At 42.3% G+C, this 9561-nt stretch overlaps 1 protein-coding gene across 5 annotated transcripts in view; it reads left to right on the top strand.

The window, feature by feature from the left end:
- Positions 1 to 9561, top strand: part of LOC102380336 (protocadherin-11 X-linked-like) — a 611220-nt gene that overhangs the window by 53637 nt on the left and 548022 nt on the right. The gene's annotated exons all lie outside the window — the stretch shown is intronic.

The raw sequence follows: 9561 nt of genomic DNA, 5'->3' as shown, positions 1-9561 counted from the left end.
CGCTCCCCCAGTCCCCCCATGGCTGCCCTGCCTGCCCCAGCTCTGACCCTTTAAGAAAAAAAAATGAGTCCTGAAGCCCCAGGACTCACCAGCTCCTGCAGCAGCTTCAGGGCTTCAGGGGGCTTGTGCAAAACCCCCCACGTGACATGGGGCAGTGGGGAACATTGGGGATTGCCCCCTGCAGGGTAGGAATGGTGATTCTGGGGATTTTTATTGTTTAGCATGGGGTAGTGGGGGACAGCAGGGATCACTCCCTGCCCAGTAGCACCTGGTGAGCTGCTGCTTTTTTTTTTTTTCTTCAAAGTGCCAGGAGCTGGGGTGGGTGGGGCAGCCATTGCCAGGCTGGGAGAGCGGGCAGGGGATGGGCCTGGGTGATTCAGAGATTTGGCCAAATCGATTCAGGACAGTGATTTGAATCACTGAATCAAATCACTGTCCCCCGAATCAGCTGAATCCGAACCCAAAGTGAATACTAGCCGCTTCGGACAAGCCTAATTCTGACCTGCTTTGGGATCTTAAATATGTCCCTGGGTGCTGATTGTATCGTGGGGTCTTGAAAGCAGGGGTGTGACTGTACCACCATACTCCCTCTGGATCTGCCCATTGTAATTGGAACTAAGTGATAGTTGAGATTGCAACCTGTCATATGAGGCTGAGGACTGAATGGACTATGAACTGAGAACTCCTTTTTCACTCCTAGTGGTGTTCCCTTTCACCAGAATGAGGCATTGTACTATGTATTCTGAAAGTCTAGGTGCCACAATGAGTAAAATAATAGCAACTGCTGGTGCCTTGTCTAAAATAGCCCATATGCTCGGGTTATCAGTAGGGAGTACTGTTTTACCAATGTGAAATTTGTTGTAAGTGTATAATGTAGATGCAGCCAGAAATAGCCCAACGCTGAAGATATGACAGAGGTCAAAACTAATATTGACTCCCATTAGATCAGGGAAACAGGAGTTTTGTCTGTCTCAGTGAAGGTCAATTGCGGCTAAAGTCAATGGAAGTTTTTGCTGCAGGATTGTACTGATCAGTTCTTGATTGAAACCATTGACTTGTGTGGTTGTACCACACTCGATTTTAATTCATGCCCATTAGGTGTAAATATTGTTAAATTGTGTGAAATTGTTTTAAATTGTGGTAATGTACAATGTGTGTACTGGTTTCTTAAGCTCAGGCTGTTATATTTTCTCCCCTTTAATTTCCAGTAGTGGCAGATCAGATGGTGTAAATCAGCAGAAGTTCATTAACTTGATAATTTGTGGGTGGTTAAAATTTTTCTGGCATTTATCATTTCAGTTCAAACTCAGTCTCCAGTCAGATTTAGTCTTTGGTAAGATGCAATGTTTTCTTTCATATAACATGCCCCCAAATATAACATGCACTCCATTTTGATAATGTACCAAGAAGGAAAAAATCTCTTACTTTAGAGTACAGGTAATGGTGGCATCTCCAGTGCTGAGGGGATGAACATGGTGGCTGGGGTCTACATGCTGGGCCTGGAGATTTAGGAGTTGGGATCCATGTGGGGCTAAGCAACGTGTGCCAGCCCTAATGCCAGACTGGTGCTGTGGTCAGAGCTGCATAGCATGCCTGATTCTGCCGGTGCTTGGGTCAGTGCTGAGCAGTGGGCCTGATCTGGCCATGCCGGCATTGGGGACAGAGCAGCAAAGTGGGCCTGATCATACCAGTGCTGGTGTCTGAACTACGCTGTGCTGCTGGTTCTGATCTAGCATGCGGCTCTGGAAACAGCATGCAGTTTAACCCAGCACATGGCTCTAGTACCAGTGTGTAGGGTCAGACTTAGTGTGCTGCAACGAGGGCGGTGTGCCAGGTTATACCTGGTGTGCTGGATCCAGTAGTGGGCCAACCCAGCGCACCCGCCCAGTCCGACATGGAGTTGGGGAAGGGGCCTCCTCATGTGTCTGGAGTTTGATCCTGGAGGGCAGAGAAAAGGAGAGAATGGTGGCAGCATTAATTGCTGTGGTTCCTGAAGTAAAATTTCCAGAGTCTTAGGGAGACCACTTCCTCTCACACTCATTTTCTTCAGCTGGTTTTCAGGTACAAGGTGAAGGTTTATACCTGAGCAAAAAAGGATAGTCATTTTACATGATAATATATGAAAAATATCTGTAGTGTTCACATCTTATAGAATCATAGGAATATATAAAGTTAGGATTGGAAGGGACCTTATAGATTCATAAATGCTAGGATTGGAAGGGACCTCAATGGATCATCAAGTCCGACCCCCTACCAGTGGCAGGAAAAAGTGCTGGGGTCATGTGACCTCACCAGATGCTTTTCCAGTTTCATCTTGAAGACCACCAAGGTAGGGTAGAACACCACTTCCCTTGGAAGCCCGTTCCAGATTCTGGCAACCCTAACCATGAAGAAGTTCTTTCTGATGTCTAACCTCAATCTACTCACTATCAGCTTATGGCCATTGTTCCTGGTTATACCAAGGGGTGCTCTGGTAAAAAGAGCATCTCCTATTCCCTGCTGGTCTCCACCCTCCACCCCCAGTCAATTTGTATACTGCCTCAGGAGGTCATCTAGTCCAACCCCTGCTTAAATCAGGACCATCCCCAATTGAATCATCCCAGCCAAAGCTCTGTCTAGCTGGGTTTTGAAAACCTCCAAGGATGGAGCTTCCACCACCTCTCTTGGTAACCTGTTCCAGTGTTTTACTACACTCCTAGTGAGAAAATTCTTCCTAATATCTAACCTAAACTTCCCTTGCTTGAACCTGAGCTGGTTGCTCCTTGTTCTGTCATCTGCCACCACTGAGAATAGTCTAGTTCCATCCTCTTTCGAACCCCCCTTCAGGTAGTTGAAGACTGCTATTAAGTCCCCTCTCAGTCTCCTCTTCTCTAGACTAAATAAGCCCAGCTCCCTTCATCTTTCCTCATAAGTCATGTTCCCTAACCTCCTCTCCATTTTTTTCACCCTCTGCTGGACTCTCTCCAATTTGTCCATATCCTTTTTGTAGTGGGGGCCACAAAACTGAACTCAATACTCCAGATGTGGCCATACCAGTGCTGAATAGAGGGGAATAATCAATTCCTAATACCTACTGGCAACACACATACCTAGGCAACCCAGTATGCCATTAGCCTTCTTGGCAACAAGGGCACACTGGCTCATATTCTGCTTACTGGTCACTGTAACCCCCAGGTCCTTTTCTGCAGAGCTGCTTCCCAGCCAATCAGCCCCCAGGCTGTACTGGTGCATGGGACTGTTCCATTCTAAGTGCAGAACTTTGCACTTATCCTTGTCGAAACCTATGAGGTTTCTTTTGGCCCAGTCCTCCAATTTGTCTAGGTCACTCTGAACCCTAGCCTTACCCTCCAGCTTATCTACTACTTTCCCCACCTTGGTGTCATCTGCAAACTTGCTGAGGGTGCACTCTATGCCATCTTCCAGGTCATTGATGAAGACGTAGATCAGAACTGGCCTCAGGACCGATCCCTGAGGCACTCCATTTGATACTGGCTGCCAACTAGACATCGAGCCATTGATTACTACCCTCTGAGCTGGATGTTTCAGCCAGTTTTCTATCTACCTTGCAGTCCATTCTTCCAGCCCATACTTCCTTAGCTTGCCTGCAAGTATGTTGTGGGAGATTGTATGAAAAGCCTTGCTAAAATCAAGGTACACCATATCCACTGGTCTCCCTGCATCCACAGAGCCACTCACCTCATCATAGAAGGCGATCAGGTTGGTCAGGCATGACTTGCCCCAGGTGAATCCATGCTGACTGTTCCTCATCACTCCTCCAAGTGCTTAGAAATGGATTCCTTGAGGATCTGCTCCATGATTTTTCCAGGGACTGAGGTGAGGGTGACTGGTCTGTAGTTTCCTGGATCTTCCTTTTTCCCTTTCTTAAATATGGGCACTATGTTTTCCCTTTTCCAATCATCTGGGACCTGTCCTGATTGCCATGAGTTTTCAAAGATGATGAACACAATCTTTTTTTTTTTTTGGGTGGGGGGGAATTCAAAAGTCATCCTCACTTTTCACACTGTTTCTTGAAAACCATTTATGTTGCTACTAATCTAAACTAATTGTATGAATGGTTTAATTTTTTAAATAAATACAAGATATCATTCTTCATTTAATTAGCATACCTTTTCTAATGTCCATTTTATAGGAAGTACTATTTGCAATTAAAAAAAAATACCACCAACTGTTGTCTCTTTCTGATTCAATATAACGTGTAAAGACACAAATGAAAAAGAACAAATTATGGAAACATAATGACTCCAGAAAGCTCCTGACAAACACAGATAACCCTCAGAAACCCCAACATCTTCTACTCACTACCTTTCCTTGTCAAAGCTTCTCTAAAGACTAACATAATTAGTTTTCTGCTCTTATTAAATAATAATGAGCATCTGCAATTTTTAAAATATTGCTAGTTGAAATAGCTAACCCCCTCAGGAGTCCTTTGTTTTAGAACTTATCTCATTTATTTTTAGAAGTTTTTTTTCTTTTACTAGCATGGACTTTCAAGATCATTGAAATGACATATGACTTAAAGTTGGTCCGAGCCAAATTTTTGGCTGTGTTATCTGCTTCTCAGTGGCCCATCTATGAAGGGTTAACCTCTTAAAATGGTGAATCACAGGTGTAACTATGACTTTGGAATTTTGGCTGCCTGGGAACAATGGTCATAGTCAGTAGGGGTTCCAAAAGGAAAATCTATGAAGACTGTTGCTTTGGTTAATGATTCTTTTGGGATAAAGAAAGCCCAAACATGATTCCTCCATGTTGCTCTGTTGAAGGAACTGTGTTCTACTACACACTTTCTTTGCTGAACAAACCATGTATCATTTAGTGTGAACTGAGAGCATGACTGTATTGGGATTCAAAAGATAATTTAGCATTGAAAACCCTTGCCCTCTGTTCCAGTTAGTGGGCACTTATAGCGTGGCTGATAGTCTGCATTTGACAGGTGGTCCCCTGTAGGAAAAAAAAACATTCCATGAATGAAAATTATAATTTTGTATAAACCGTCAGCATTCTTGCTTTAGGGCAGTTGGATTTAAAAATATTTTTTTCTGCACATCACATTTCTATACATTGACTGGAAATGTATCCATTAATAAAGGTTTAGATTTATTAGAATAGACTTCCCCTCTGAAAAAGTAATCTCTATGAGTTGTAGTTAAGTTGCATGCTCTGTTTTATGAGGTCAAGCTTCAGATACATTCGGTATAACCTCATAAATCCGGCATGCTCAGGACCGAGTACCTGACGGAAATTTGAATATTCCATTTTTTTTAAAACCAGAACGGCAGCTGGCTGCAGAGCAGGAGTGGAGATAGTGCTGGATAGCGGTGGCCAGTCCCAGAGCAGAGGCCACACGCAGAGTGAGGTGGTGGATGGAGGTGGCAGCTGCTGCATGCAAACTTCCCCCTCTGCGTCTGGGGGGTGGGGGGTGCGAGGGAGCGGCGGCCAGTCCCAGAGCAACGGCTGGATGCAGAGCGGTAGCGCGGGGTGGTAGATGGTGGCAGCAACCGCCACCTGCAAGATTCCCACTCTGCGTCCAGGGGAGCAGAGGGGGAAGTTTAAGAAGTGCTGGATTTTTGAGAATTCCTGATTTTCAAGATTCAGATTTATGAGGTTATACTGTATTTGTTTTCTATGCAGCTGATATGATATTAGGTTTCTTATTGAATATACCAATGGGGTCTGAATACAAAAAACTAACCTTTGAAGGATTCAAATCTAAAAAGTAATTGGAGCCCAATTAGATTCCACCTGAGTACAGAAGACAGCATGAAGACTACAAAAGTAAGTTCTTCAACAGCATGCCAGTGTCGTTCAGAATGCATTGTGGACCTTCCCGTATTGACTGTTTTTTCTCAATTCCTCTAATCTACCACTGGAACAGAAACAGTTGAGGGCTTTGTGATGTCTGTATTTGGTCTACTAGACACTGTGCAGCCCCTAGTATAACTTAGAGCAATTCTGAGGCTGTTTTAACTTAAATCCTGTTTGTTATGATGCTTTGCCACTTTTGGTATAACAAAGCATGTTCCTTATGTCACAGCTAAGAGAAGAAAGGGCATAAAGCTTAGATAACCACTGTATTTCCAGAGAGGCTAGCTATACAAAGATATATTTTCATTTTTAAGGCATCTTAATATTGTTGGGAGGTAGGGAAGTTGAGGAGGGAGGGTCCTATTTAATGAGAATTGGTTTTATTTTGTTAATTGACCCTGGGGAAACAAGTAATCACTGTTTGGAAGCAATTTTTTGGAATGCTGTACTAGAAATATTAATGATTTATCAAAGCAGGTCCTGGCTTTTTACAGCTGCATTGGGCCTGACTGGAGATCCATCCCTGTAGTAGTAGTAGTAGTAGTAGTTGTTGTTGTGTTACATAATCCCTTTTCTGAAAGCCTTCTAGAGAGAGAAGTTGGGGTGATATTATATATCAAATTCGGTGTTACAATTACTGTTAAATTTTAGCAATTGTAATTAGTGGAGAATTTTGAGGCTGCTGTGTTGTGGTTGTCAGCTGTAACAGCTTTTAATTATCTTTTTTTTCCCTTAAGTGATCAGCTTTGGAGGAGTTGAATACACGTTTATGATTTTTATTCTGAAAATGAGCTGACACGTTTTATATAATTTAGACAAAAATGTTGTTAGTGCAAAAACCAGTTGAAATCTGTGAACTTTTTTTAAGATGTGTTGAATACAGCAGACGGTCACAGTGCTTAGAGGGATTTTACCATCATCTAATTAAAAGAACTCCCCATTCTTTTTAATACCATTCTACATACTCTTAAAGTGTATAAGACTAAGCAAGTCGATAGAGATTTGAATTGTTGATATAACTACACCTGTTTTTTTTTCTTTTCTATTTTACCAAATGGAAGAATTGTATAAGATTATCTACTGTGAAAATTACATAAATATTTATATTGCATGTTAAGTTTGCCATCAGTAACTTCTTGGAAGTTTTAGAAAAAATTTGCCAAAATTAGCAATTTATCAAGAAAAAATTCACCTGAACTCTTCATGCACCTCCACAGACATTGACCTTGCCTTTTAAATTTTTTTTTCAGGGATAAGAGGTACCCTTAATTCTGCAAAGACTTTTGCACATGAGGAATATAAGTATTTTGACCAATCCCATTGCTTTCATGGGGGGACTTTTTGCTAAAATAAAGCTACCGAAGTGTGGAAGTCTTTACAGGAGAGTTCATACTATACAGACTGGACATTTTACCATAAGGAATAGCTCCCTTTTTAAATCACATAATTATGGCTGAGACTCTCCTCTCATCTTCATCTAAGACCTATCCTGTTTACACTGATGTCCCTAGCACACGTTAAATTTAAGACATGGTTAACCAGTTAATCACACCTTTTAACCTGGCCACACATTCAAGTCAATTTATGGCATGGTAATACAGTAAACAACTAACAAAGTTATTCCATTTATAATGTGTAACATCTTGTTTGTATCATGTCTTAAACTGAACATTTGGCAGACTGGGGCAGACCTTTAACAGCTAGAACCTGATGTTCATCTGAGTGTCAGGTTCTGGCATAGGGATGCCACAGGGTCTGGGACACAGGTGCACATGCAGTTTTTACTTATTGTTTCATACTGGGATTCCAGGGTTAGGGAGTGGCATCCAATCCTGGGTCCCCTATTGCTGCGATGTGGGATTTAACACCTCGACAAAGGAAGTCCTTCATGCTCCCCCCACCCATGCCCCCAGGAGCCTCTGATCTCCCACAACTGGCAATTCAGGGGTGTTGACAGTCAGCTGACTGTCCACATGTCCACATGTCTGGGACTTTACAGGTGCCAGTTCCAGACCCTGGTTTGGTCCCCATCCCCAGCTGACAATGAGCTGATTGTCAGGCATTCAGCTTTTAAACTGCTAGTACAGAGGCAAGTAGGGTGACATTAGGATCTAAATCCTGATTCCAAAATCTTACACCCTGCTGTGCACATGTGGATAAATCCTAGAATATCACTGTGGGCACCAGAGAAAATCTAGATGTTGTTAATTTAAATATTACATTGAAAATGCACATCCAAAGGGTAGCCTTCATGACATTTCTGTGAAGTATCAAAGAAAGTTTGTTTCCTGATAAACACTCTTCACCATACATCAGATTTATGTTTCATTTAAAATGAGGTAAGGTATTGGGACATAGCATCCTCTGGTGATTTTGGTAGTAGGAAAATATAGAAGGGAGGTAGAAGCTTTTTCCAAATTTGAAACTATTCTCAAAAGAGAGTACTTTTTGGCTGTTAAGAGCCAAAACATTTTCATAAGGTTCCAAATGGCCAAATTTTGCTGACATTCGTTAAAACTTTGGCTCTTAAATCATTCTGGGCACTTCAGAAAAATTTACCAGATGTGTTTTATTGTCATATGATAAAGCACCACTATAAGAGTAGTAACAAGTGTGTGTTCCCAGGGCTTCCAAGAAGTAGCCCAGTGACACCACTTATGCAAGTATATACCATATTTTCTCACATGCCACACACCCTGGAATATAATCTACACCTGATTTTGGAAGGCAGAATGAAGAAAATGGAGATTTGTCCAGGTTTATGGCAGCATAGAGCAGGGATAGAAACTAATCTTCAACTCACTCACTTTCCCTTTTCTGCTTAACTAAAACTGAAATAGGAGGAGAGAGAGAACAGCCAGCAAAATTGCTCCAAGGAAAGAGTTTTTTTAGTGGAACATCAAGACCATTAAAGAAGAGAGAGAATCATTAACTGCACTGGAGTTCAACTTCCTGAATAATAATGCAACAGCTGCTGAACTGTGGAGCAGGAATCAAAGCAGGGTGCTTCTAATCCAGTCAGAAAATCAGTTTCCCCATTTAATATGAGCAGCCCAATAGGGAGGATGGGGGGCGCTGAATTTTAGGGAAAAGGTGTGTATTGAATATATAAATGTGGTACTCATGCACAGTACTACCACATGTAGGGCAGGGGGAATGGGACACAAGTCCTAGGGGCTGATTTAGAGGGAAAGCCAGTAGCATCTGACAGTGTTCTGGACTTCTGGTGCTCAGCAGCCCCTTTTCCTACCCTCCACCCCTCCTTCAGTGCTCTGTCCAGGGCACCAAAGGTGTGCCTCTGTTCAGTTTGAGTAAGTAGTTCACAAGTTGACTTTTAAATGCAGAGAATGATGGGGGAGTTGTAATTAAGTCCTTTGTCAAGTGTCTAAATGTGGTATCTTTCCATTTTTCAGTAGGTGGCCAATAACTCTGAGATCAGCTTTTCCACTGAATGATAATCTCCTGATTCTCGGGAGAGCAATCTGAGTAATTTCTAACTGAACGAAGAAGGGGATTTGACTCAGTTGTTTTAGCGAGGGTCTACTCTACTGCTGATGGCTGTTTTGCTTGAAATTATTTCTGAACTATATTTTTCATTCCATTTTATGTGAGAGCAGTATAGGTCACTGAAATAAAACCGTGCGCTTTATCCGTCTTGTATTTCTTAGGGCTAATGGCAGTTTTGCTGCATATTTTAAAGGGAGCAGAATCAACCCCTAAAACAATGAGACAATG

Source organism: Alligator sinensis, unplaced genomic scaffold (genome assembly GCF_000455745.1).
Source record: "Alligator sinensis unplaced genomic scaffold, ASM45574v1 scaffold1075_1, whole genome shotgun sequence".
NCBI lineage: Eukaryota > Metazoa > Chordata > Crocodylia > Alligatoridae > Alligator > Alligator sinensis.
Note: the sequence above shows the minus strand (reverse complement) of the source record. Positions and strands in the feature narration are given on the sequence as shown.